The 27737-nt window shown below is 50.9% G+C and overlaps 1 protein-coding gene across 4 annotated transcripts in view; it reads left to right on the forward strand.

The window, feature by feature from the left end:
* Positions 1-27737, forward strand: part of GRIK3 (glutamate ionotropic receptor kainate type subunit 3) — a 215522-nt gene that overhangs the window by 98358 nt on the left and 89427 nt on the right. The gene's annotated exons all lie outside the window — the stretch shown is intronic.

Genomic DNA, 27737 nt, shown 5'->3' on the forward strand with positions numbered 1-27737 from the left:
AATTGTCAGCATCAGAATTCACAGCCTGGGCCCTGTTCCTGTCCTGGAGAAGGAGGAAGGAACAAGCTGAGAGGCCAGTAGGTGTGTGATGTTGGCCCCCAAGGAAGCCCCAAGCGTAGAACGAGTTCACCCAGGAGGGGGGCGCGTGCTGAGTCCAGGCGGTCCCAGAAGCGTCCAGGTCAGAGATGGGTCCTGCCTCAGGGGGCGGCACAGGATGGAGAGGGAGGAGTGGGCTGGCGGAGGGTTTATGCGGACCCTCTCAAAGATCCAACCAGGCGCAGACAGGGCAAAGATGTGATGGACAGTCCACTCCTGAGAAATGGGGGCTAACAAGAGCGGGGTCAGCAAGCCAGCCCCAGCCCACCAGCTGGGGATCAGGCAGGGGCTCCTTGCCAGATGCCAGAGACACAGCATCTGAGACCCACGCAGGAGGGGATGCTCACGCCACTCCGTGAGAGTGGGTTGGGGAAGCTCTCATTTGGTCCTGCTGCCAAGTTAGGAAGATGGACTCTCCTCCAGATGACTCAGATCTTGGGCATATGGCAAAAGAAAAGGCTCTTCTACCAAAAACCAGTCCTTTATAGCATTCCAGCATTGTGCTGGGCACTGAGGAGAGCAGGGAATCCAACAGTCATTGTCCACATCCTCGTGAAACTTGCAGTCTTGTAAGAGAGATATACAATAGACAAGTAAATAAATACACGGGGAAGTACAAAATGTGTTAAGTACCATGATGGAAACAAACAGGGGTCGCAATGAGGAATAACAGGAGGACAAAACCTTTAAGAAGGTGATCAAAGAAGACTCTTTGAGGAGGGTGAGGTCTAAGCTGGGGCTGCAGAATGACGGGGACCCGCTCGTGCCTCTCTCTAGGGGACACAGGAGCTGAGATGGACCTTATTTTGGCAGTACAGGCAGGCACATGTTTCTATTTCTATTCAGTCTTGCTCCCCACTGAATTTCCCTGTTTATCCTGCTTTTAATGAGTCATCTCAGGTTTACCATAATCATTAGACATATTGACTTTATAGACAAAGAACGTGCTTATGGAAACTTGTGACAAGTACTTTGAGTCCCAACAGCTAAGTGGAGGGGAGACCCTGCTGAAACTGGCTTCACAAGCCACTTGTGACAGTGACCAGAGAGCCAGGCCCGGTGCCCAGAAGTGACACAGTCCCTGGGGATGTGCTTTGCAGATCCAAGGTCTGCCAGAGATACAGGGTCAGCGGGCATCTCGGAGATGCGCATTCAGCTCTCCCACCTACAGGGGTAGCTGGTCCTACTGCCTACATGGTTGGCTGAGCTCACGTTGGGAGAGGAGGGAAGGCCTCAAGGTGCCGGTTTTGAGGAGAAAGCTCCTAGTTCCTGTAATTCCCTTCGATGGTGGTGGCAGAGTCATCAGAGAAATGAAACAATTATGAATGGGGCCACCAGGGGCCCAGTCCATAACATTTTTCCCATACCCCCACATCTACAAGGGCTCCACTTACGTCATCCCTGGCCTGGAGCACACCGTGCCCTTGGCCCATTATGGTCAGGTCTGTAGAAGGTTCAAGGCTTTGAGTAGGGATGTGGTGCACCCCTGGGATTTCAGGCCAGTGCATCTACATTCGCATCTCGTCAGCTACGTGTGATGGAGAAGGAACAGAAAAACCGCAAGCCGTGGTGTGCCACTGACTTCTCTGTGATCCTGGACAATTTCTTTGCCTTTATTGGCCTCAGTTTCCCCAACTTTAAAATAAGAGATTGGACTAGAAGTTCCAGCTCTGACACTTAGGATATATTATTACACAATGTCAAGACATTTAAGAGGTCAAGAGAAGCCGCTAATGAGAGCAGAGGGTGAAACCCAAGTAGCCGCTGGGGATGTATGCAGTGGTTCAAAACAGAAGTCTGTGTTCACCTATGGTCCTGAGGAGAGGAGACGCACACCTGTCACCAAGTTCCAGAAGCTTGAACCAGAAGGCCCTCTGCATAACCAGCCTCCAAGAAGCCCCCACAATGATCCTTGCCTCCTGGTATTTGTGCCCTATGATTCCTTTCCCACATTGTACCAGGGTTGCTGTGCGTGACCAATAAAGTGTGGTGGGACCAATAGTCTGCAACACCTAATGCTAGATCATAAAAGACATTGCTGCTTCCACCATACTTTCTTGGACCACTCCTTCTTGGGAAGCCACGTCATGAGGACACTTGAGCAACTCCATGGAGGATCCACATGGTGAGGAACTTGCCGGCCATGTGGGTGCGCCATCTTGGAAGTGGATCCTCCAGCTCCAGTCCAGCTTTCAGATGTCTGCAGCCTAGACTGACATTCTGACCACGTCTCATGTAAGACCCTGAGCCAGCACCATCCACCTAAGCTGCTAGTGAATCTCGGACTTATAGAAAGTGGGTGAGATAATATTTATTGTTGCTTTAAGTTGCCCAGTTCAGGGATAATTTGTTATGCAATAGTAAATAACTTATATCCCCTCCCTTGTAGTCCAAAGAAGGTGACTCACATTTGGGGCCTCCCAAATTTTGTTTGCCGAGGCTCTGATCCCAGGAGATGCTCACTAACTGAAAGACCTTAAGAAGCCCTGAAGTAAACAAACCTGGTTGGTTTTGTTTAACCCAGAGTTCTCCAAACTCACATGACTATGGACACCCTTTGTGCCTAACGTTTCCAAGAATTCATGCCCCATGGAATGTCTTTTGGGAACTACTGTTGTAGGACAAATAGAAAGTTTGATTTTTACTAATGTACTGTAATCTCGCATACTCGTTACCCACAGGCTCTGTTTGGGTTGAAAATACATCTACATTCATTCATTCATCCATCAATTCATCCATTCATTCACTCAACAGCATTCACAGATGTCTCGTCTCTGCTGGAACCCATGCTGGGTACCGGGAGTACAGCAATGAATCAGAGTCCCTGTCTTCAAAGGCTCACAGTCCAGTGGGGTTTAGCAGAGTGAGGGCTCAGATGTCATAATGCCTGGCTCTGAAGCTCAGTTTTGTCCCTTACAAGCTGGGTAACCTTGGACAAGTTTCTTCACCTCTCTGATTCAGTTTCCTCATCTGTGAGTTGAAACTAATAATGATCTTATCTGTCCCATAGGGAAGAATTTAGGATTAAGTGAAAGAACATAGTAAAGCACTGATGACGTGCTGGCATCTAGTAAGTGTTGCATAAACGTGAGCTCTTCTCATTGTGTGTATTATTCACTCTGCAGAGTTCAACACAGGTGCCGTCTCCTCTAGGAAGTGTGCTCTGACACCTGTGCCCCCAAGCTGACCAAGGTTCCCCTAGGCTCTCCTTCATGGAGAATATCCTGACCTTACCTCTTTCAGAGCATTTTTCTACTGCATAAGTGGGGACAGTGAGTATAAGAGAACGAGGTTGAAGAGGTAGGTTTGGGGGATTTTTTTTTTTCTTTTTTTTGTGAGGCTGAAATCTAGGGTAGATTCCCTGGGTGATGGGAAGAGAGGAAGTGTTGCAAGGAAGGGTGTGGCCAGCTGGCCCTCCACCCCCGGCCTGGCTCCACCTGCTGTCAGAATGATGTTCCACAAGGCCACCCTTATGTGTACATGAGCACAATGCTGCTCTAAGCCCTGTTGGTAGCCAGTGGATTTGCGTGGCGGGAAGTGACATCGCTTCTACCACCCCAGGCCACTTCCACTTTTGTTCAGATCTGTGTGGCATACCAGGTGACACCCACCTTTGTCCACCTGGGCAGCCACAGTGAAAGGTTTGAGTGATGATGTGGAGTTGCTTAGGGCCCTCGGGCCTGCATGTCCTGGGGTGGAGAGAGCTGTGGGCTACGCCGTGGCTGTAGGGGTTCCTTGTCATGTTACAGCTGCATTGCACACTCAGGAGTTTGACAGAGAACACCTGGTAAATTCACTTCAGTATCTGCCTTCCCAGCCCCTGCCTCCACTGCCCACTCCCCCCCCCCCCCCCACTACCCAAGGATGGCTGTCTCTCCATGAGACCCAGCTCTGCAGGAGCCTCCGAGATGCCTCCAAGGCCCTCCCAGCTCTCCAGGAGCAGATCCCAAGCCATCAGCCTCCCTCGGAGGCCCCTAACCTCCCTCCCAGCCCACTCTCTTTGAGCAGGACAAGTGGCCATGTGCCAGCAGCTGCAGGGGGGGGTCCATGCGTGGCCCATTTCCTCCACCTCTGCTCTATTTCCCTCTCACACACAATTCCGGAGGCGGAATTCTAGAAATTCTCTTTTTCTTCTTAAATCTGTGAAATCAGGAGCCAGAGGGCAAACTGGGGCTCCGGGTCTCCAATTATCTCACTCCCCCTGCCTCTTGGGGAGCCTCGCCCTCTCCCACTTGGCTCCCAGCAGTCAACAGCCCCCCTGAACCTGTTGAAGTCTATTACCGACCTTTGGTCTCATCTCCACAAAGGAGCTTTCTGCAGCACAGAGACGGATTAAACAGAAATGAATCGGCTGACGGAGCCTTGACGACCCTCTCTGTTCTTGCCTTCCTTTACCGCCCCCCCCCCCCGCCCCTGCCTCTCTCTATCTCACTTTTATTTTTTTATAGAAAGCCAGCTAGGCAGAGCCGAGATAAGGTGACATGGCCCCAATGGACTGAGGTCACAAACACCTACACGAAATTCACTTTGTTCACTTTGCAAACTAGGACATCGGCAGTTCCTCGGCACGGGGCCTGTTAGTGCTAAATTCATCGCATCTGGCAAAAGAGAAAATAAAACAAAATGAAAAGCCCGTAAAGTTGAACCGTTAAATATTTAGGGCTCGTGATGAACAGCATGTCATAATATTTGTTGAATTGCATTTGCTATTCAATGCATCTTTTCCACTTAAGGCCCCAGTTTGGGGAGGTAGATGGAGAAAGCTAGAAGAATTGGGTTGCGTCAAAAATGAAACGTGGGCTTTAATTTAACCTCAAAAGACAAATCTCGCTGTCTGTGCGCCCTGGGCTGCACGGCTGTTAGCGCTCTTGAACGGGGTCCTCGGTTCCCCTGGAGCCTGTCTCTTCGTGTTCACACACAGCTCCGTGTGTAATTAAGCAGATGCTCTTCGACATTCGACTTAAATTATCAAATGTCAGGACATGACACTTTATTTGTATGTGTTTTCCTTGCTTAGCAATTCACGAGTACCTGGGGAAGGGAGATGTGTCTGCTCAGCTCTAGCAAAGAGCTTCTCCTTGTGGCTCTGTGTCTGAAGCTCTACTCCGAGAGCTTCTTTTCTTTGCCTTATTACCTCTTTGCATGCAAATTCCCTGGGAGAGCCCATGCAGACTCGGTTCCTTACCTGATCAGAGGGCGGGTTAATGAGATCTTTCTTGAGAGCAAAAAATGGGAGTGAATATAAAAACTTGGGGAGTCTGAGAGGTGGGGAGGCCGTAGTAGATTCCTTCTCAACAGGCCTAGGAGATGGGGGGATGGTGCAGCAGGGGAGAAGAAGGAAGGGAGAGAGGGAGAGAGGGAGGGAGGGAGGGAGGGAGGAGCTTCAAGCATGGACATTGTGTGTAAATTACCAACATAGCGGGAAGCATGTGCTGCCGCCATCACCACCCCCACCCCCACCCTGCTCTGCGGTGCTAACCATCTAGTCAGGAAGCTGCTCAGGGGGCTTGTCTTTGGTTAGGAGCCCAAAGGGCAAGGGGAGAGGGCAGAGGGCAGAGTTGGGCTTTCCTAGAGAAGAAGTAGGGCCCAGGAGTGCTTGAGGCTGGCCCTAGGAATCACTGTGATCTCGGGGGGGTCAGCAGGAAATGGTCTTAAGGATCTCTGTCCAATGACTACCCAATTCATCATGCGGTGACCTTGGGAGTCAGTGAGTAATGACCTTGAAAATTAGTGAGAAGTTGGTCTAAAACATCAACCTTTAGTGACCTTGTGACCCAGCAGGCAGTGACCTTGGAAATCAGTGGGTGGGGATCTGGTGAATCAGTGAGCGATGACTCCCAGGGGAGGGTGCTCAGAGAGGCCTGGAGGCGGCAGGTCAGGCCTCGGTACCCAAGTGGGCCAGGCCAATGCGGGCTGAGGTCATGGGGTGATGCTTAGGGTTCCCTAGCCAGGCTCCTACCACACCAATTTTGAATACCCTTTCCCTCCCCTGGGCTGCTAGGACCCATGTAGCCTTTTGCTGAGCTGCCTAAGGCTCTGGAGAAGTCTGGGCCCCAGAGCTGAGCCCTCTCCCTCTGTTGTCAGGCTCTTGTGCCAGGCAGTGGCCACACTAGCTGCACCCTCTGCAGAGCCCCAGCCTCTGGGAGGGCCACCCTGCAGGGCCAGGCTGGAGCCAAGCTCCCAATTTCAGCAGGCTTGTTTGTTTCCATACAACATCTGGGGCTTCCTGCCACCATCTGGACTTGCTCCCGATCAAAGCCCACTGTCTCTTGCTGGCTGCCAGTGCTGTTATCCACATCAGCCAGGGAGCCTGGCCAGAAGCCAGGCAGCTTGCAGGGGAAGGGGTCAGAGGGTGTGAACTGGGTCCCTGGGGCCAGTTTGTGTCCAGACCCCTGCGGGGCTGAAGCAGAGGGTACATGGGCTGGCTGAAGCAGAGGGTACATGGGCTGGCTGAAGCAGAGGGTACATGGGCTGGGCAGGCAGTGGTTGTGTTATGTGTGTGTGTATTCAGGTATGTTTCTGTGAATGCATGCACGTATGTGAGTCCAAGTTTGCCTCCTTACGCTAATGTGTCCTTGTCTGTATATGTGTGTCTGTGTCCCTGTGCCTTTGGGTGGGCAGGAGTGTGTCAGTGTCATGAATGGTAAGAGCACCAGCTGTGGAGTCAGCCTGCTGGAGCCTCAATTTTATCATCTGAAAAATGGGTGCATGATAACATCTATCATTTAGAGTTGTCAGGAGAGTTGGATTGGATAATGCATGTTAACCACTTGCAAATAACGCGCATAGTAAGCACTCAATACATATGACATTATCCTATTAACCCTGAGATTGTGGGTTTGTGTGTGCACGTCTGCGGGTGTGTATCTCTTTGTGTATTGATGGTGTGTGTGCCTCTGGGTCTGAGTGTGTGTCTGGGGAGTAAGTCTGTGCGGATGTTTGTCTCGGTGTGTTGGTGTGCTGTGCCCCGTGTGAGTAGGTGTGTGCACGTGTGTTGAGAGCCAGGCGTCTGCTAAATATTTGTTTTGCTGGGCCCTGGGGAGCACAGTTGGCAGAGCTGCCGGCGCTGCGTGCAGTGTTTCTGACAGCTTGAGCTCGGCCTCGGAAAGTGTGAACTTTCTCAGGGTAAACAGCTAATGATACTGTGATGTCAGCGCTGACCCCCTCCGGGCCTCCTCGCGGGCTGGGAGTCATTAGGTGGTTTCCGGCTGGCACCTCCCTCCTCCTCCCCCAGCATGGCACCTGGGAGTGTGTGTGATAGGATGGTGGGGCTCGGCACCCAACCCACAGCCCTGCAGCCCCCCACCTGCCCCGCAGCTGGCAGACAGGAGGAGGAGAAAAACAACTTCTCTTAGCCAATCTCTACCCGCCCTCAGCCATCAGCACCTTGGAGAGCTCCTGAAGCAGGTTGGGGGCGGGGTGGGGGGCTGGGAAGGGAGGTGTAGGGGGGTGGAGGATGTGGAACAGCACAGTAGCAGCCCCTGCTTTAGTCCAGCTGCAGCCAGGACTGGGGTAATGGGACTCCAGCTGCCCCAGGTCTCTGGATCAAGGGAAGCCCTAGTAGGGGTGTGATTACCTGGGTAATTTATGCAAAACCTCACTCTTCGTCTGAATTGGGTCACATCCTCTGGGAGCTCCTGAAACCCTGGCATGAAACCTATTTTGTTGATGAGGAAAGTGGCCCTTGGTCCTCTGCCCCAGCAGTGTCTCTGCACCTTGCCCAGCACTGTCTCTGAAACGTGCCCAACCGGCGTGTTCCGATACCCTCCTGCCTGTGCATGACCGTGACAGGGCGCCACCTTTTATACAGCTGTGCACACACATGCGTGTGGGACCTAAGTATGTACATGGCTGTGTGCAGGCTTCCTTGTATGTGTGGGTCCCTGGATGCAGATGTGTGCCTGTGTGGGTCAGCCAGTGCATGTGTGCGTACATGTATGTACATGTGTGTGCGTGTAACCAACTGCATAGATGCATGAGTGCCCTTTTGTGTGTGTGTCAGAACAGGGATTTCCAAAATGTGATGCAAGGGCAGGGGGTATCTGGATATACCCCATATGGGGCTCAGCTCCCCACTAGGCTATCTGCTGAGGAGAAGGACATGGGATACACGGGGACTTATCCTAGAAGCCTATGATGTGAGAGAAGTAAGAGCGGGGAGAGGGCATCAAAGACTGTTTCATTCTCCCCCCCCCCCCCCCACTAATTTACAGATGAGGAAACTGAGACCCCGCCAGGAAGTTGGCTGGGGTAAAGTCTGCAGGGGCAGAGCCAGAGCTGTATCCCCTGACCCTGCCTCCCGTCCAATGTTCTCCACCTGACCACTCCTCGGAGCCCCCTCTGCAGCTCCGGCAAACCAGGGCTCAAAGACTCCAGATCGCTGAAGTCTCCAGTCAGGCCCAAGGAAGCCCCCCGGGGTCCCTCTTCCCCGCCCTGCCCCTGTGCCAATCAGTTGAGGTCCCTTTAACAGATGGATCAGGCCTCCCGCCCCCCACCCCCTGCGGCTGCCGCTGAAGAGAGAAAACCTTTCCAGACAGCCCCTGTCTGTGTTTCATTACAAAGACGCAGCCGTATTCCATTAATTCCTCATTTGCTGTGGGCAAAGCGCTGATACGTACATTTTTACCTGGGGTGGTTTTAATCAGTTAATTTAACCAGAAACATTAATAATGTATTTCTTTGCCACTCGACTGCCCATCTGTTGAACAACTTACCTGTTGGAGAGCAATGTCACCTCCTGTGACTCGGAGCCCTCGGCTGCCCAGGAACAAGATGAGATTCTGCATATTTAATGTCTTTGCAGAGCAAGGTGAGGGCTGGGGGTGTCTCTCCCTGCCCGGCGAGGGCTCCCAGGCTGCAGCTGGTGGCATGGCCCCCTTTACCCCGGGCTCCAGACAAACGCCATCTCCCGCCTTTGATCCTCACTTTGTTGGTGGAATCTGGGTTGCAGGAGAGGTTGGATCCCTGCTAATAGTTGGGGAGGGGAGGGGGCTATGTGAGCGGGGAGCTGCCGGCAGACAGATCTGAGCTCTGAGTGCAGCCTCGTTGCTCCCTGGGCACGCAGCCGCACCTCCTGGAGCCTCAGTTTCCTCGTCCACCTCTTGGATCTGTTGGAAGGATTCAGTAAGAAAGTCTGTGTGAAGTCCAGGGCTGGGCATAGAGTGGGTGCTCCCTATAGGAAGGCTTCCTTCCTTGAGGCTAAGTGAGCTCATGGCCCCGTATCATCGGGACGAATCCCAATGAAGCTGAGAGTCTGAGTTAACTTGGGGGAGTCAGGGGTGACATTCAGTGTAAGTGAGGGGAGCAGCCAACTGAAGCCCTTTTGGGGCCAGGTGTCAATGGCTTAGTTGCTGGTCGTGGGAGGTTGGGAAGGCGGGTCCCTAGGGAGGATGTGGGAACAGTTGAGGCAATGGCAGAACTTTCAAGGGCTTGGGGATGCTGCTTTGCCCAGGAGGGCAGGGGCTGCCAGCCACAGGACAGAACCCAGGACCTGACCTCCCCTAAATCTTGGCTGTCCTGGGGCTCTCAGCTTCCTCCTCCTTCCTCAGAAACCACGAAGCAGCCAGAGCTCTGAGTGCGCTCTCCCACTTCTGAACCTGCACCTCTGGGGTGACACCCAGCCCGCTCAGGTCTCTATCCTGTCTTCCCAGATAGGTGTGGGGGTTACCGGAGGGTAGCAAAGCTGCTGGGCTCCCTCCTAGTGGCAGAATGAGGACTCGATCCCAGTGCACATCCACTGCCTGACCACCCAGTGCTTGCCTCTCCTGGTCTGGTACTGAGGCCACGTGGGCCTCACCCTCTACAGGGCCCTCATAGGCAACCCAAAAGCAAAGCAAAGCCTGTCCATCTCCAGCTCCCAATACATCCCTGTCTGGAAGGACACTGAGACCCACAACTGGAGGAAAGAGAGGGCAGATGTCAGGGAGGGGCAGGAGAGGGGTGGGTGGGGCACCTTCAGAACATCAGAGGGGCTTGTCCCCTAGGGAACGGGGCATCAGGGCACGTGGGAAGCCCTCAGGACAGAGCGGGGCCAGGTCCTCAATGGGAACTCTCCCTCTTGCCTTGGTCTGCTTTGATTTCATAAATTCTAAAACACCACTGACTGTAAGATACATAATTTTATGCACTTCCCTAAGAAAGAAGAAACACCACCAATTAAACTGTGACACAGTGCTTTCTTATCATCTATTGCAAGACCCATCTCCATTTCAGGGCTGTTACAATGTGGAGGGAAGAAAGTGTGATTTGGAATCAATGAAATATGATAATATAAACAACGCTGGCTGCCATTTGTGGAGAGTTCTCTGTGCACCAGGCTCTCTGCTGGGAGCTAGGCATGCAGCATCTCAGCCAGTCTTCAGAAACCCTGTAAATTGAGATAGTGTTCAGAGAGGTTAAGCAGTGTTACAAGGTCACGCAGACAGTCCTTATAATACTTAAATAGTATTTGGCTATGCTCACGTACTAGCAAGATCGTCCCCCAGGTCTGCAGTTAAGGACTTTGAGACACACTTGGCAAGCTTGTCTGAGGTCATGCAGCCTGTAGGCGACAGAGGAGCTGGGGTTGGCTGACCCCTCCACTATGCTGTTGTCAGCTAGCAGGACAGAGCTGAGCCTCAGACCCTGCTCCATGTAACTCCAGGCTGTCCTCCTAACCACTAGGCATCATTGCCTCCTTTCAAGAGCAAAGGGTGCCAGAGGGGGTCGTTCTGCCTCAGTGCCTGCCTACAGGACTTGCCCTCTCTCTGGCCCTTCCCTGTCTCCTGGAGGCTGCCCCCCTCCTCCTACCTCTGGACAGGCTTTCCCTACTGTGTGGCCGGCAGAGGGTGAGTCCCACCTCTCTGGCCTCCTTCGGCATCCCAACAGCCAGTAGAATGAGGGGGAGCAGCAGGCAGGCAGAGCTGAGGCAGGAACGAGAGCGAGAGCTGCCGCTGGAAACTCACAAATTGGTCCCAGAGAGAAATGGAGCCTCTTTTTGCCCATCAGCTCACTCCCCCAACCATTACCAGGCAAGCAGCGCGAGGGCCTCGAGGGCCTCGGCTGGAGCAAAACCCAGGCGTGGGTGTGGGGAATGGCATTGGGGCAGCCGTGGCTCCCTCTTCAAGGGGCATAGAGACCCGCGGGCCAGCCTGGGCTCAGCCTCCTCAGAGCACGGAGGCTGGAGCACAGAGCTGGTGCGTGGGGAAGACCTCACCCTGGGGAACTTCGGGTGGACGGGAGAAGCCAGGACCCGCCTGATGCAGGGAGAGGGGTGGGTGCTAGATAGAGAGACCCAGGGAGCTGGGGGGCCCGAAATCTACCCCAACAGCAGATGGCAGCTCCTGGGGAGCAGGCATGGGCAAAAGGTGGGGCTGGCCCAGGAATTATAAATTCAGGAGCCAGCCTCATTCAGAACCTCAGGCAGAGAGCAGCAGAGAGGAAGAATCAGAGGTCACGAGATGCAGCCACTCTTCGCCCAGTACTGGGTCTGAGGCTTTATGAGCATCATCTCCTCTAACCTGCCCAGCAGCCCTGGGAGGTGAAATGCCCGTTTCACAGATGTAAAAACTGACATGCAGAGCACGTGTGTAACCGCTGGTTTAGTGGCTGAGCTGGGATGTGAACTGCACCAAAGCAGTCTGGCTCCAGGCCACTCTGCTCTGGTCCTTCTAGGGAAACTGAGGCATTAGACAAGTGAGCCAGCAGGGCAAGAGGAGCTCCCAGAGCTGGGGCACACAGTCAGCGCAGACGAGCTGCAGGGGCGTATGCTGCGGGGGCTAGTATACTGTAGCTCCCAGCCCTGCTCAGCCGTGGTCCCAGGCCTGCTGCAGGGCTGAGCAGGGTGGGACGTAGGCCTTGCTTTTGAGAACTGGGAGCCACGCAGCATCCACAGCATCCACGCCCCTGGGCACTGTGCTTTCCTGCAAGACTCCCCAGCGCTCCACTGCTGGCCTCCCTGGCAGACACAGTGCCTGCTGGGCGGTGCTGTGGAGACGCCATCACAACGTGTCAGCCAGCTGTGAGCAGAGCACAGCAGCGCTGGAGAAAGGAAGAGCGGTTCCTCAAGGCAGCACGTCTTTCCAAGTCAGGGACTAAGAGAAACAGGTGCCTGAGAGGAGCTGGCCTGGCTGGCGGGGTCTGCACATGAACACACCTGGCCCCTGACTGCTTGCCGAGGTCGCCAGGCTCTTCCTTGCTCCACTCCTGCTGTTCTTCTGCCCATTTAATGCTTTCACTCTTCTGCTGGATCAGCTTCCACTCACTCTTCAAGACCCAGCTTAAGTATCACCTCCTCTCAGAAGACTTCTGGGATTTCTCCCAGCTATTTTCAGTCCCTGAAACACTTGCATTTATCACAGCAGAGCAGTCATCACCCTTAATTGTTAATTATTTCTTTATTTGACTCTTTCCCCTTTCAGTCTCTGAGCAACCCAAGGAGACGACTGACATCCATTTCTCTATCTCCTGCACAGAGAAGGGACCCAATGAATGTTGCATTGAACTTCCCTTGGGAGAGTCATAGAAAACAGTCTGCGGTAGGCGCACCCACTGTCGTCTGTTCTAACAGGAAGATTGGCGCCTACAAGGGCAGAGGGCTCGTTTGCTTAGATCAACTCCATATCCCCAATGCCTAGAACGGTCCTTTAGCACACAGTAGATGGTCAGTGAATATTTGGCGAATGAATGAATGAATGAGTGAGGGAAAGCCCGCTCTGAGAGATCAGTCACACAGGGCCAAAGATGCGGGTTTTAGTCCCACCTGCTCAGTTTCTGGGCACTGTGCTGGGCACCAGCTGACACATCCCTTGAAGGCCCTACAGTCTAGTGGAGGGACCGATATGGAAACAGTGACAGATAAATGCCAAACCCAAGACTGAACCCATCAGTGTAATTAGTACATGAGGAAGACATACCTGGACACACCTGGTTTCAGGTGTGAACCGCAGGGAAGTTACTACTGTATCTGACCCTCAATTACCTCATTCGTAACATAGTGAGAATCTAATATTTAGGGATGTTGTAAAGATTAAACAAGATGATGCTCGTAAAGCAGTACCTGATGCCTGAGAAGGGATCAGATACTTTGTTGCCATTAATAAGAAACATAATGTCACGAGCAAAGGCATAAAGATGTGGCAGTTCATGGTGTAGTTGAGAAATTGCTTGATGTAACTAAACTCCACATTGCGTGGAGAGGTTTGGTGGGAGATAAGGCAGAAATGTCGATGGGGGCCAGATTTAGGAAGACATTGAAAATTGGAAAGAAAACTGGGGTCCTGATCCCCTGGGCGGGAGGAAGCCAGGGAGAGTGTGAGGCAGCGCGCTGGCACCGCTGAGTCTGTGCTTTGGGATTCATTGGGGCAGATGTGTGGAGGGGGGACTGGGAAGAGAGAGGGTGGAGGGAGGGGGAGCAAGAGGAGGCTGGTGCCATGGTGCAGGGTGTGAGCCGGAGGGTAGGCATGGAGATGGGAAGACAGACCCCAGAGTCACAGGGGGGCAAAGGGCAATGAGGGAGATGGAGGTGGGAGGTGAAGATGACCCTGAGGTTTCCAGCCTTGACCAGTGAAGGGCGTTGGTGCCCTTCCCTGAGATGGGAAGTCCAGGGAAAGAGTAGGTTTGGGGAGAAAATGCTCTATTTGGTTCAGAAATGTCGGGTTGGAGAGCTCATGTGGCCATGAGGGTAGATCACAAGAGAGATATCCTTACCCAGACAAAGCTTCTTCTTTATCCACAGCCTGGAGGCTGCCAGCCTGTCATCTAAGGTGACGTGCATTTGGGAGTGGTGCAGAACCCCGTCCCCTGGGCAAGGATGACAGGCTGCCCACCCAGGCACCAACAGGACCCGTTCTGGAAGGGGGCACTTACTTGATCTTTTTGGAAAACAAGATTTCACCTGTTTTATTCTCACTGCCTAATTCCCGCTCCTTGGAAATACACACCTGAAGTTTTTTTGTGGTTGTTGTTAATTATAACCCTTTAAGGCAATGAAAGAATTAGCTGCAAATAACTGAACCCACAGTGTGGAATGAGAACCACACACTATTTCCTAAATAGTTAAAGACAAATCTAGCAACACTCATGAATAACCCAGAGATTTAAGGACCGTGTGGGTGCTGGTGTTAACTCCCAGGTGAAATCCTTTCCAGATGAGGCTGAGGAAGGAGAGTCCATCTTTGTTCTGGGCTCAAGGCTGTATTTCATCACCCGTGTGCTGTTTACAGTCTTAGGCTCCTGAGTCGCACCAGAGCAGGTGTGACTCCGGGATCTGCAGAAACGGTGCAGTTTCAGACACATCTCTAACCTCTGAGCCTGAGTTTCCTCCTCTGAGAAAATGAGAATGATAGCAGCATCCGCCTCATAGGGTTGTCGTGAGGATTAACTGCGCTAACGAGTGGAGAAGGCTTAGAACACTGGCTCAATGGGGTTAGTGATTCTCTCACTGTGATTATGACTCCCGAACTGCTTTTGGTCCCCCTGCTAATCCACAGCAGATGGTTATGCAGAAAATTCCGTCTTTGCATTTGTTCAAAGTGCAGGATTTAGCGGATGGTGTCTTTAAACCTGTATTATAAAAATTCAAGCTACCTCTTTTCTCCATGGCTGCTGACGGTCCATGCAAATTCAGGGATTGCACCTCTGCTCGAGTTCTGTGAAGGCGCCTGCTGTCCTGCCCGTTATAAACTGCCCTGGGCTTGCTGAGTAGCCGTGACTAGAGGAGATTATGAGTCCTTCTGGCTTTTGGCAAGAAGTGTTCAGCTTTCTGATCTGGATGTTCCTATAAGGAATCTTCCCCACTGCTTAAAAGCCCCGAATTATATTTTTATTTTTTGTCATGTCCCTCCTGCCACCCCGAGGCAGCCGCTCTGGTTAAAAGCTCCTGTCCACGTGTCCCTTCCCAGAGTTTTGTCATTTAGCCATTTCACGCTTGCTTACACTTGTATGTTTCATACATATTCATTTAGAGTTGAGCGACAGGTATTGAGTGCCCACTATGTGCCAGGCACTGTTCTGGGCCCTGGAGAGAAAGTCATGGACAAGCTCTAGATGCTCGAACAGCTTATGTTCTAGTGGTGGGGTGGGGCACAGAGGCAGCCTGTAAACTAGATAACAGATATTTGAGGTTATTCCCACCTGCATTCAGAGGTTTGGGGAAATAAACAAGGTGTTCTGGGGTCGAGGCCTCCCCTACTGTTTGTCTGCTGTGTGCCTGGTGCCTGGGACACGGGAGGTGCTCTTGAGTGTTTGTTGAATGAAGGAAGGGTTGAGAGGATGAAAGTGTCTATCAGTGGTGTCAGTGGGTGACTGGGTCGCTTAGAATTCCTTTGTGTGAGCTGAGAGCTGGTGAAGACGCCAGCAGTCTCATTTGCTAATGATCATAATTAAGCCAGAATCTCTTATTTCACCCCAATGCCTTGGGGAGAGAGGCACAAAGCATGAGGCTGATGAATTGGCCCCCCACGCTTCCCTCCCTGCTGCGGCCCCATCCTGGCGAGATATGTTCACACCTGCCCAGGTGTGCACACACACACACACACAGACACGTGCTAGTGAGAGCCTAGCAGAGCAATCACACCTCTAAACTATGTTAAAACGACCAGTCACTGACGTCCTAGAATCAATCCAGTGAAAAACAAAATCTGTCGCTCGGGGCCCCCGGTGTGTAGTAGATGGAATACTTCTGCTGTCATCCTTTCTGGAGTGTCTCTGGTGCTCAGGGCTGGGGACCAGGTGTGCGAGGCAGGCGGAGATGTGAAGGCTCTAGCCCTGGACCTCCCAAAGCATGTTTCCAGCGAGATGCTCTGCCAAAAAAGGTTGCCACGGTTGTCATGGAAGTTTGGGAAATGTTGCTCACTCTCCCCTCGCCCCGTCTTCGGCTGCACGCAAGCTGAGTAAATGCCCAGACAAGTCCTGCAGAAAAGAAACCTTTCAACTTTGACTTCTGGTTTCCCAAACGTACGGAAGCCTGTCGCCTGCCTGCACACTGGCTGTGGCTTCCTGGTGTTGCTGAAGCAGCAGGGACGTGATTTTCCCTCCAGCCAAGCCAGAGGTGCCCATGCTGTGTTCTACCCAAGGCGGCATAGAGAGGGAATCAGAACCCAGGCAGGGTATGAAAAGACAGGATACATCTCCCCAAGCAGGAGAGAGGCATCTGCTGTTACCAGCCGAGGAAGCCCGGGCTCCAGTGCTGTGGTCCAGGCCCCAGGGATCTGCAGTGTGGGGCCTCCCCTGCGAGCACGCAGCCGTGAGGGACCAGGGGGATGCCAAGGCCAGGCTGCGCAGTCCCATCTAATTCCAGGAGGCCGACGCAAAGGCTCGAGCTGAGACCCCAGAGGAGGTCAGAATGTCCAAGCAGGAAGTGGACCTGAAGCAGCTGCGGCAGCATTCGCGTGTTTGGGGGCGGGGGGATGGGCTGAGGGCAGACAACTTCAGTGGAGTCTGGCCAGTGGTGAACGGTATTGATAGTCTCAGCATCTTAAAATCCTGCCTTTGAAAGCTGCCCCCTGGGAGAGGTGTGCCCAGAGACCCACCTGGCGGAGCTCATCCTGGAGTCCCAGGTCATGTGGGGGAGGGGGGCTGTGGGCAACGCTGGTTGTTGCTGCCTGAGAAAAACAACCTGTGTCTTTGCGCGGCCAGGCCCCTTTCTGTCACTCCAGCAGTCTTCTCAGAGAAGAAACAAAACAAAATAGAGAAGTGGAAGTTGATTCTATAATTAGTGCAGTTTCTTCACTGTTCATTCAGGATCTCCAGAGATCAATTAGCTTGCTTTTAAGCTAAAAGGCATCTGAATAAGTATTTAACCTGCATAGCAATTGATATTTAAAACAGATGAGGATGAGAGTAATAATGCAGAATGAGCTGGCTCCTTTCTCCTCCGCTAATTTCCCAGGCTCTGCTCCCGCTGGCCCTCACCTCTGCCCACTCCGTATCCGAAGTGGCCTTAGATGGGCCTCCTGGCATTCTCAGGGCACGGCTGTGGGTGGGCAGGCTGGCATTGAGGGGCTGCTGTCTTCCAGATGCTGACGCCGCTGTGGGGCAGATGCCCAGGATTTGGAGACGAGCTCCAGTTAGGGCTGGTTGTAGAGTCCACCCCCGCCAGCCAGGGAGAACCAGGTCCCTTCTATAGTGCTTAGCCACCTGGGGCCCTAGCCATCCGTGCAAGGAGCAGGGGCCTGGAAGGATGCTTACTGAGGGCACCTCAGCCTCAGTTTCCACATCTAGTAAGAGCCCATCATTGTCGGGGCTGGGGTGAAAACTGCAAGACCCAGTGTCCTCCTGGCTGGCCACCTTCAGGGCAGCTTGTCTGAAGGATATTTCTGTGTTCTTTTGGTCACTTAAGTATCAAAGTCCTAAACTCGAAATAGTTTTTTAAAACAAGCTGTGTGCGTGTGTATGTGTGTGTGTGCACGTACACTCATGTACGCTTATATATGCATTTATTTAACAAATGTGTCTTGACGTCCACTCTGTGCTAGACGGTGTGTTCAGCATTGGGGGCAGGAAAGTGATGCCAGGATGACTAAGTTGTGTCCCCACCCTCCAGCTGACCACAGCCTAACGGGACAGGGAGGGGCACACAAGATGTCATAACATGTGTGAGGGTACAGAGGACAAATTCGGAGCTTGGGGAAGGTATCTTAGTTGGGGACCCCAAAAGCGGGCCCTGTGACAGGGGTGAGGCTGCGAGTAGTTGACCTGGCAGGTGATCCTGGGAAGAATGGGGATGGACAGGGAGGAGAGACGGGGAAGGTAGGAAAGCAAAGACGGTGTGTCGGCAGGCAGGTGATGCAGTGCGCGATGGGAGCTCAGCCCCACTGGGGCCCTTTGAGAGACTGTAGATTATGCCTCGGAGTTGCACCTCCGTGAGGCAAGGAAGCTGGGTTCGTCCACCTGCCCCCTGCCTCCTGGTGGAGGATCTTCTGAGTCCTTAACTCCCTGGCTCTTGTGGCCTGACCTGCACTGGCCATGCCTGTGCGATTGCCAAAGAATGTCCCAGGTACAGAAAGCCCTGGGCGTGCAGAGGAATGTGTGCAGGTGGCCTGTGCGGTGGGACAAGGGCGTAAGGACAGTGTCTGCTACACAGGCTCAGAAGAGAAAAACGGAGGCCAGGTTTGGAAGGATGCAACAGAGAAAGAAGGCACGGCGATCCAGGCAGAGGGAGAGCACGTGGGAAGGGTCAGAGGGGAGAAGGGAATGGTGAGCAATGCAGTGTGGGTAGAGGACGTCCTGCCTGGAGGAGCTGAGGCTGGAGGAGGTGGGGCTGGACCAGGAAGGGCCTCAAATGCCAGGCTTAGGTCTGGCCTTTCTGCTGTGGGCATGTGTGCGTGAGGATGGCCTGTGTGATGGCTGTGCCCATCCAGGAGGTGGGGCACCCCCGCCAGTGTCTCCGGGAGCCCCACGTGGTGATTCTAGATCTTCAGTCCTCCGGCCCCTCCAGCAAGGACGCTCACTGCTCGCTGGGCCCCGCCACAGCCCCCTTCCAGCCCGTTCTCCGCCTGATGACAGCCCATCAGTCATCAGGGTCTCTGGGCAGCAAGGGAGCCTCCAGCCATCCTCCTGACACAGTCGATTCTGCAATATTTGACTTGCGTGTCCCCGAGTTGTACAGACAAAGCTCCACATATCACCAGATCAATTAAAACAACTGCCTCCAGGCCCCCGAACTCAATCAGGAGCCCCTCCCCTGGGACCTCACGGGAGTGCACCTTCTCTCCTCGGATGTGCTCTTTCTCTGGATGCTCCCGTCTCAGTTAAATGCCTCCAGGTTCCCCGTCACCTCATAACTTCTTACTCTTACCAAGGGCTTACCATGTGCCTTAGATGATTTATGCCATTTAAGCCCCCAGATCGCCCTATGTTGTAAGTGCTATTAATATTCCTGTTTTCAGAGGATGAAACGGAGGCACAGGGCAATGAAGGGACTTGTCCAAGGTCACGCGGCTGGAAAACAGTGGGGTCAGTTGTAACCCAGGCCGTCTGGCTAGAGTCCACACACCTGACTGCACTTCCGTCCTTGTACAGACTCTGGGGACATCTCTGATGCAGGCTCTCCGGCCACCCACCTCCCTCCCTCCTCTCATCTCTGACTGTTCAGCTCCCCTGTGGCCTGGCCCCTCCTCTGCTCCCTCCCCACAGCTCTGCCCTGGCACACACAGGTCTTCGTCCCTGTAACACCCAGCCAAGGCCAGTCTCTCTCCCGCTGGCTGCCATACTCCCTCCACAGCTCAGCTCTGAGCAGGTCAGATGCTGCCTCCTCTGTGAAGACATCCACGACCCTCTCTTCTCTGGGTCTCCCTGGCTTTCTAGAACATTCTTACCACGTGGAGAGTTTTACTCTGACAATGTTTGTATTTGTGCCCCTCCTCGCATCTCCACTTCCAAGCTGTGAGCTCCCGAGCTCTCTGATTCGTCCCGTGCCCGGCTTCCTGCTTTATTCACAGTTGTAGGCAATAAACTGCTGGGGGAATGAATGAGTGAGTGAATGAATGACTGAACGAACAAGAGGGGAGACACACATACTGCCTGTCTCCCCTTCCTTGCCCGCAACCTCAGAAAGCCCGTCCCTGGACCTTTTCTGCTTGGCTCTGCTTACCTTCCATGAACCACATACCATGCCCAGCGGGGAAAGCCAGCCAGCTTGTCCCCGACTCCTCCTCCTGCTGAGACAAGGGCAGAAAGATGCCCAAGAAGCAAGTTCCGAGGCCCTGCCAGGGCCCCCGAAGGCCTGGCTAAGGTACAGTAGAGAGCAGAGCCTGGTTCTTCCGCCCCACGGGCTGCACAGAGCCGCAGGGGCCCTGGCAGGGAGAAGAGAGAGCCCTGATCAGAACAGACAGGGAGGCGGGCCCCTGGAAGAGGCTGTTAGCAACAATCTCGCTGATCAGCGTCTCAATTAATCTCTACGACACCTTGGAAACTTCAGAAAAAAGAACAAAGCGGACTAGAAAAGAGAGAACAGACTCAGCCCCTGGAGGACAGACGGTGCCTGGGCCTGGCGCGGGAACGTGCGTGTCTCCAGGGACCCGGCCGCCGGGCAGACGCTGGCGGCACTCTGCAGGCCCTGCCTGCCGGGTCTCCCAGGCTCACTGCGCTCAGGGCCGGGCTGGCTGGGCTGCGTTTGCAAGGGTCAAACTGAAGAACACAAAGTTGTTCAAGCAAAAGGGGACTCTCAATGGACTCCAGACCAGCCCTAGACAGTCCTGAGGTCACAGGACTCAGCCCTCTGCTCAGTCTGTCTGTCCGAGGACCTGTGCCTCGGGGGACCTCTACAGCCATCCGCCCAGAGGGAGGGGAGCTGCCTCCTGGCCCCTGGCCCTTGATGGTGAGGCGTGGCAGAGCAGCAGTGACAACCCTTCCTGCTGGTTTTTGAGGTCACGTTCAGCTTGACACAGGCCCCCATATGACGCTCACCTGGGAGGCAGGGCACATTTCCAGAGATATAAAAAGCAACCTTAAAAATATGGGCACTGATGCTTGGGGTATCCAGAATGTGTCTCAAAACGTGTGGCAACATATCCTAAGAGAAGGAGCAAGAAGGAAGTTGGTTCCAGTTGGCACAGCCAGTTCCACCCCTCCTTCCCCCACCCCAGGCCCTGAGTTTCACGGTCTGTAGACGAGGTTAGGTGTGAGCAGTGGCTTTCATGCTAGGCTTGGCAGAGCCCTGAGGGCTACAGAGCCTTCTCAGGAACTGTGGCATCAAGTCTTTAAGAGCCCGGATGATGAAAATGGGCTTGGGCTGTGGTGTGCTGGTAAACACGCTCCCCCTGAAAAAAGGTGCTAATTCGTAGCATCTGCTGATTTCGATGGTGTAAATGCTCTCACTCTGGCTGATTTCAAGCTGCCAATGGTTTCGTAACTGGCTTTCAAAATTCCTGAAAATTTAACTATTGCCTCTAGCGAGCTGGCTTTGGTGGCAGAAGAGAATTTGCCTTTGAGTGGTTTTAACCACATCCTCCCTGGGCCTCCGTTTTCTCCTGTGTAAAATGAGGCAATAATGGTTTCTATCAATTGGGGTTGTAGAGATTCTTGTGCGTGTTAAATGCAGTGGGTGGAAAGCGCTCCATCGTCGCTGGGGCATCACCAGTTTTTGTCGCTGCTGTTATTATTATTATTATTTGTTTTACCCATTGGGCTTCCACTCAAGATTTTGTTTGAAGAAGATGTCCCAGCTGCACCCGTGCTCCACCCCTGCTTACGTCTGCAGGGACCCATCACTTACTCACACCCCATCCCATTTTCTCAGCAGCCCTGGTGTCTCCGCTCCATTTTATTAAAGCAGAAAGCAGTGACAATTATTTTCATAATGAACTGGCTCTTCAAATTAATGCCAATTACACTATGCAATCATGATTAAGATTATGCATTAATCAACGGTGCCAACCTACTTATTAGCCTCTTTAAATAACGATCATGAGGAATGTATGGGAAGGGAGAGGATGGAGCGGAGCCAGTGGCATGGGGGAGCTGCCTCTAAGTGGAGCGGGGTGCTCTCTCCGGGAGCCGAGACCCAAAGCGGCCTTTCTTCCATGGGGCTGAGCTTGAATCAGAACCCCAGTCCTTTGGGCCCTGAGCTTCTGAAGCCCCTGGCACGAGAGGGAAAAGGGATGTGAGGACCCAGAAGGGAGAGGGTAGAAGAACCCTCGACAGTTTACCAATTGATGAGGTTCAGTGCCCCCTTCCCTTCCTCCGAAAGCACTAGAGAGAAATGTGGTTGACACTCTCCCTGGAGGAGTGTCACCCCTGTCTTAGATCAGGACCCCCACATGCAGAGCCTGAGGCAGGGATTCAGATGCACAGGGTTCATAGAGGGGAAGAGCGCTCTTTAGGAGAACCTGTAGGGGAGTGAGCAAAGCAGGATAGGGAAGGCATCAGGGCTGGGGGCAAAGGTGTCCTCAGGTAAATGCAAGGATGGGGGGGTGTGTCAGAAGGGGCTCCAGTGCGTACATGCACCATAGAGTTAGTCCTACCCTGAGGCAAGGGGACCACCCTTTTGAGCCCCAGTATGAGCCAGTCATTGGCTGCGGGCTGCTCCCAGGGCAGAGGCGAGTGGTGGGACCTTCTGGGCAAGGTGGCCCCCTTCAGCTGAGAACAGCTCTCGAGAGAAAAGGGCAGCTATGACTGGAACCAAGGTTCAAGCCCAGGTTTGCCTGTGTCCATAGCCGGCTCTCTGACCCTTTACGCTGTACCCAAATATTGGCTGCCCAGGTGTCCCAAAACGTCCAGACTTTGGGAGTCACCTTGCCCTTACAGGTTCGAGTACAATGAGTTGCATCCTTACACTGTGTCAGTGGCTGGGGGGCAGCCCCGGCCCAGCAGTCCTCCGAGAATGCTCCAAGCCTTCCAGTTTCTCCCAGTCAACTCTTGTTCCAGCCTCCTTCTCTGCTGAATTTCCCGTGTCCTCTCTCATCCCACCTCTTGTCCTGTCTCTGCCCTGATTTTCCCTGTGCTGGGCACTGCCCACCTCCCTTCCGTTTCCCCAGAGAGCACAAGCTGGTGTCAGTTCCCCGAGGCAGACCGTACTAAAGGATGGGCCCTGTATGGAAGGGAGGTGACAGCGCAGTGCGGGCGGACTAGAAACTAGGGACCAGCCATCACTGTGTTAGCACAGCCCCTTCCTGCCGTGGCCTCACCCACCTTTGGGCCTGGGTTATATTCTCCTCCTCTTTCTCCATTTTGGGGCTACTTCATACCTATTCCCTTTCTCTCAGGCCCTTCTCTCCCATCCTCCCCTTCCAAACACCCAACATCTCATCTTTGTTTCCTTTGCACAGAAATTCAGTACTGTCATAGTCTTACCTTCTCCCTCCAAGCCTGAAGGGACTTTTACATCTGAGATGAAGGCTGCCTTTCGCCTAGAAGAGGAGACAAACCAGCCCGCTGGCCAAATCCAGCCCACCACCTGTTTTTATAAATAAAGTTTTGTTGAAACCCAGCTGCACCCATTTGTTTACACATGTTTACCACTTTCATGCTGCAGTGGCAGAGCTGAGTGGAACATCTGGCCCCACAAAGCCAAAAATATTTACTATCTGGTCCTTTGCAGAAAAAATTTGTCAACTCTCACCCTAGAAAGCGGAAGTTCAGAATTCATTTTGTTTTTACAGCTAGCGTTGTTTCTCGCCCTCTTTGAGAGCCACCATTTCTTCAGTCCTGACTGTGTGCCACGCATTCAGCTGCATTGTTTTCTTTCTTGCAACAATCAACCCTTTGAAGCACGTACCCCATTTTGCAGGTGGAAAAACTGAGTCCCAGAGAGACTGAGTAACTTCCCCTAGTGGAGAGAGCTGGGGTTTGGACTGAGGCACGGCTGTCGCTGGAGCCTAAGCAGAGAAGCTCTCTGCTGCTGTGTCTAATACCCCGGGTCTTAGCGTGGGCTGGGGTCTGCCACTGACTTTTCTTCATCTCCCAACACTCAGTTCAGGTTGGCACATGGCAGAGATGGGTGGGTGTCTATGGAACTGAATTGCATATCCTCTGGGCTCAGGTCTCAGTGGCTTGAGACATGTCACCACCCTTGCTAGATATTAGCCCGTCTCTCTCTACTCTCCTCCTCACCTGCCAAGGTCTGAGGAGCAGGTGAGGAGGTGTGAAGCCCTAGGAAATGGCTCTTTGTCCCATGACCTTTGAACCTCATTTGGGATGGGGGTCGGTAATGACCAGACCTCTCCCCCGCTCTCTTGGAAGAATCTTCTTTCTAATTCTTACATTTTAAGATAAAAATAATACGTGTTTATTGTAAATAATTTGGAAAAATCAAGACACTACAAAGAGCAAGATTAAAAGTATCCACAAACCCTTTCTACCTAAAGATACCCCCTGGTAACAGGTTGGTACAAATCCTTCCAGTCTTTTTTCTATAGATATGTGCTTTTTGTTTGATAACTAGGTATCATTCTGTAATATGGTTCTGTTGCTTGGTGGGGAAGGAGAATGAGCATTTTCTCTGTCATTAAGTATTCTTTAAGAGCGTTTTTTAAAAGCTTTTTTCCTTATTACCAAAGCTCTCGCTTGATGCAGAGGACTTGGGGAAAAAAAAGCACTAAGCAAAAGCAATCCATTATCTTTTTACTTTCTAGAAAGAACCTCGGTTAAAATTTTGGTGTATGCCCTTCTGGTGTGTCCTTTTTGATTTTAATTGGAATTGCATTAAATTTATAAATTAATTTAAGGAGAACTGACACCTTTACAATATGGAGCCTTCCCTTCCAGGAGAAAGTTATGTCCCGCCATTTATTCAAGTCTTCTTTTACGACCCTCAGTAAAGTTTTGTAGTTTTCTGGATATAGGAATTGCAAGTTTATTGTAAAGTATTTTATTTTTTCATTGTTGCTTTTGTGAATAGGGTCTCTTTTTTTCCTTATAATTCCTCACTGTTTATTGCTACTAGATGGGAAAGCTGTATGTTTTTCTGTATTTGTATGCTGGCCCTTTGATGAGCTGTGTTTAGTTTCCACCAGGTTTTCTTCTGATTCTCTTGAGTTTTTAAGAGGACAGTAATAAGCATCTGCAAGTAATAGTAATTGTGTCTTATTTCTGATTGTGCTACCAGTGTTTGTTATTTTTGTCTTATTTATATGATTTTAATGAATGTTTTATTATAGAGAATGTCTGTCATATACACTTAGGGAGAATGGTATAATGAATTTCCATGTACCCACCACCCAGCCCCATCAGCCAGCAACCCATGGACCCTCCTGCCTGATACACCCCCTTTCCATCCACCCCTTCCATGTTATTTCGAAGCAAAACCCAGACACTATATCATGCCATCCTGTACTTTGACTGCTAATGCCTGCAAGTTGTTGAGTGGGTTTTAATATATTAAGTAATCTTCTACTTTTGGACATTAAGTTGTTTCCAATTTTTTCAATATTTTGTCAAGAATATCTTTATACATAAATATGTTTCTCTCTCTCTTTTTCTAAATTTATATCCCTAGAAATGGAATTACCAGATCATATGGTATTTTGATCATTTATTTTCCTTTGAATACGTACACACAATCACATGATGGCTTTTCTGATTAGAAATATAACACATGTTCACTGCAGAACTTTTTGAAACTACAGAACAACACAAAAGAAGGAAATTAAAGTCACTCATAATCCTACCACTCAGAGAAAACCCCTCTTAACATTTTGAGATGCATTCTTCTCATTTTATTTTGCGTGTGCTCAGCATGTTTATGCACACCCACACAGACTCACATGCTTACACACTATTTGTTACAAATTTAAGCCTGCTGGAGTACTGGGCGGGGGGTGAGAGGGGCAGATTTATTTGTTCACTGGTGGTGAATGGGTAAATAAAATGTGGTAGATCCATAGAAACCCGTCTGTCAGTTGTCATACTGTGGCGGCTGCGTGTTGCTGAAAGCTGTGCCAGCGCTGTTTCAAATACCGGCAGGGTCACCCACAGTGGACAGGTTTCAGTGGAGCTTCCAGACTAGACAGACTAGGAAGAAGGACCTGGCCACTATTTCCAAAAACACTGGCCATGAAAATCCTGTGAATAGCAGTGGAACATTGTCTGATAGAGCGCCAGAAGATGAGAGGATGGAGCAAAGAAAGACCAGGCAGGTTTCCACTCTGCTGTACACACGGTCACTAGGCGTCAGAATCGATTTGACGGCACTAACGACAACAACATCCATAGAAAGTAATATTATTTACCAATAAAAGAGAATGAAGTAGTGATACAAGCTACAACACGGATAAACCTCAAAAACATTATGCTAAGTGAAAGAAGCCAGATACAGAGGACCACATATTGCATGATTCCATTTATATGAAATGTCGAGAAAAGACAAATCTCTGGAGACAGAGAGTAAATTAGTGGTTGCCTGGGGCTGGGGGTGAAAACAATGATGGACTGTAAGTGGCCTCAAGGGATCTGTCGGGGCAATGGAAATGTTTAGCAGCTGGATCGTGGTGACAGTCAGAAAATGCAGTAAATTTACTAAAAATCATTATACACTTACAACAAGGGGAATTTTCTGCAATTTCTTAATTGATTTTTAAAAAGAATAAAGACGTATTTGGAAAATCTAGCAAGCAGAAAGAACAAAGTCAGAAATCTACCACATTGGATTATTCACCTGTGTCGCTTTGAAATGTTTCCTTCCATTCTATGTCAGGGATAAAATGTCCTCCTCTTCTAACATGGGGTCACGCTGCATCTCCTGCTTTATATTTATTTCTCACTTAAAAATATATCATGGACATTTCCCAAATCGTTAAATTTTTGCTATTACATGGAAATATATAGCAAATGAGAATTTACCTACTGTTTCTCTGTCCAACGGGTGTCGGACGTCTGTACATCTTCCTCCCCACACATGATCTGTGTGCCCGTAGTTGCTGTTGGAGTCAATTCCTAGAAACTGAAATACTGAGCCAAAGAGAGGAGCATTTTTAAGGCTTTTGGTGTATTTCTAATGGCTACGGAGGAAGGCGGGGTGTACCTGATCCCACTTCTACCAACAGGGTATCTGAGCCCAAACACCCGCTGCAAAGCTGAGTGTTATAGTTTATTTTATATGTTTGCCAATGGGACAGGCGAGAAAATGACACCTCACTAAATCATTAAATTGAGTTTATTTGATGATTAGAGAGATTACACATAGCTTCGTACATTAATAGCTCCTTTGTATTCTTTTTTTCTGCTGTGAAACATCTATCTTGTCCTTTGCACATTTTTCTATTGGAGTATTTGTCTTTTTTGTTGAGTTTTAAGTGCTCTTTATGAAATAAGAACATCAACCTTTATACGGCCATATATGTTACAAATATTTTTTCTGAGTTTGTTGTTTGCCATTTAATTTTGTTTATGGTAGTTTGGATGTATACTAGTTTTCTGTTATTTCTGTGGAGCCATCAATCTTTCTCCTATGGCTCCTGACTTTATTGAAAGGCCTGGAAAGGCTTCCTCGACCTCAAATGGTTTAATGCTCACCTATATATTGTTTTTTGCTCCTTTAAAGTGTTTTCTTTCCTCCTTCCCTTACTTTCTTGCTGTTTAATCTTTAATCCATCTGGAACTTATTTTGATATATGACTTAGGATTGGAATCTAATTTAAATTTCTCCCAAATAATTGAATAATTGTCTCAGCACAATTAATGAATAATTCATCCTTTACTTACTGGCTGGAAATAGCCACCTTTATCATGTCTTAAATACTTATCTCTCCTTGAATCTCTTTCTGGGGGCTTTTATCTCCTTCCATTGATCTATCTGTATTTTCATATGCCATTAGGACATGGTTTTAATTAGTTGGCTTTACGATATATTTTAAATCTGGCAGTGCAAGTCACCTCCCATCTCTTTTTAGGCTGCTAGCTCCTGTTTAGTCTTCAGATGCATTTTACAGTCATTTTTTTCAAGTAAAAGAAAGATCCTTCTATGATTATGATTGGATCTGCATTAAACCGAAAAACTAATTTGGAGAAAACTGACATTTCTGTCCCTGAACTTCACTATCCAGAAACACGACACACCTCCCCATTCAAGTTTACTCTTTTCTCTCTCACTTAAGGTGTTTTTGTCATCTTTAATACCAGAATCGCACACTTCTTTGGTTTATTATTAGTTATTTAATATTTTTTTTGTTGATGTTGTAAAGGAAATCCTTTTGCCATTAAGTTTTCTTACTGATTATTGCTGATAT

Source organism: Equus caballus, chromosome 2, assembly GCF_041296265.1.
Source record: "Equus caballus isolate H_3958 breed thoroughbred chromosome 2, TB-T2T, whole genome shotgun sequence".
Taxonomy (NCBI): domain Eukaryota; kingdom Metazoa; phylum Chordata; class Mammalia; order Perissodactyla; family Equidae; genus Equus; species Equus caballus.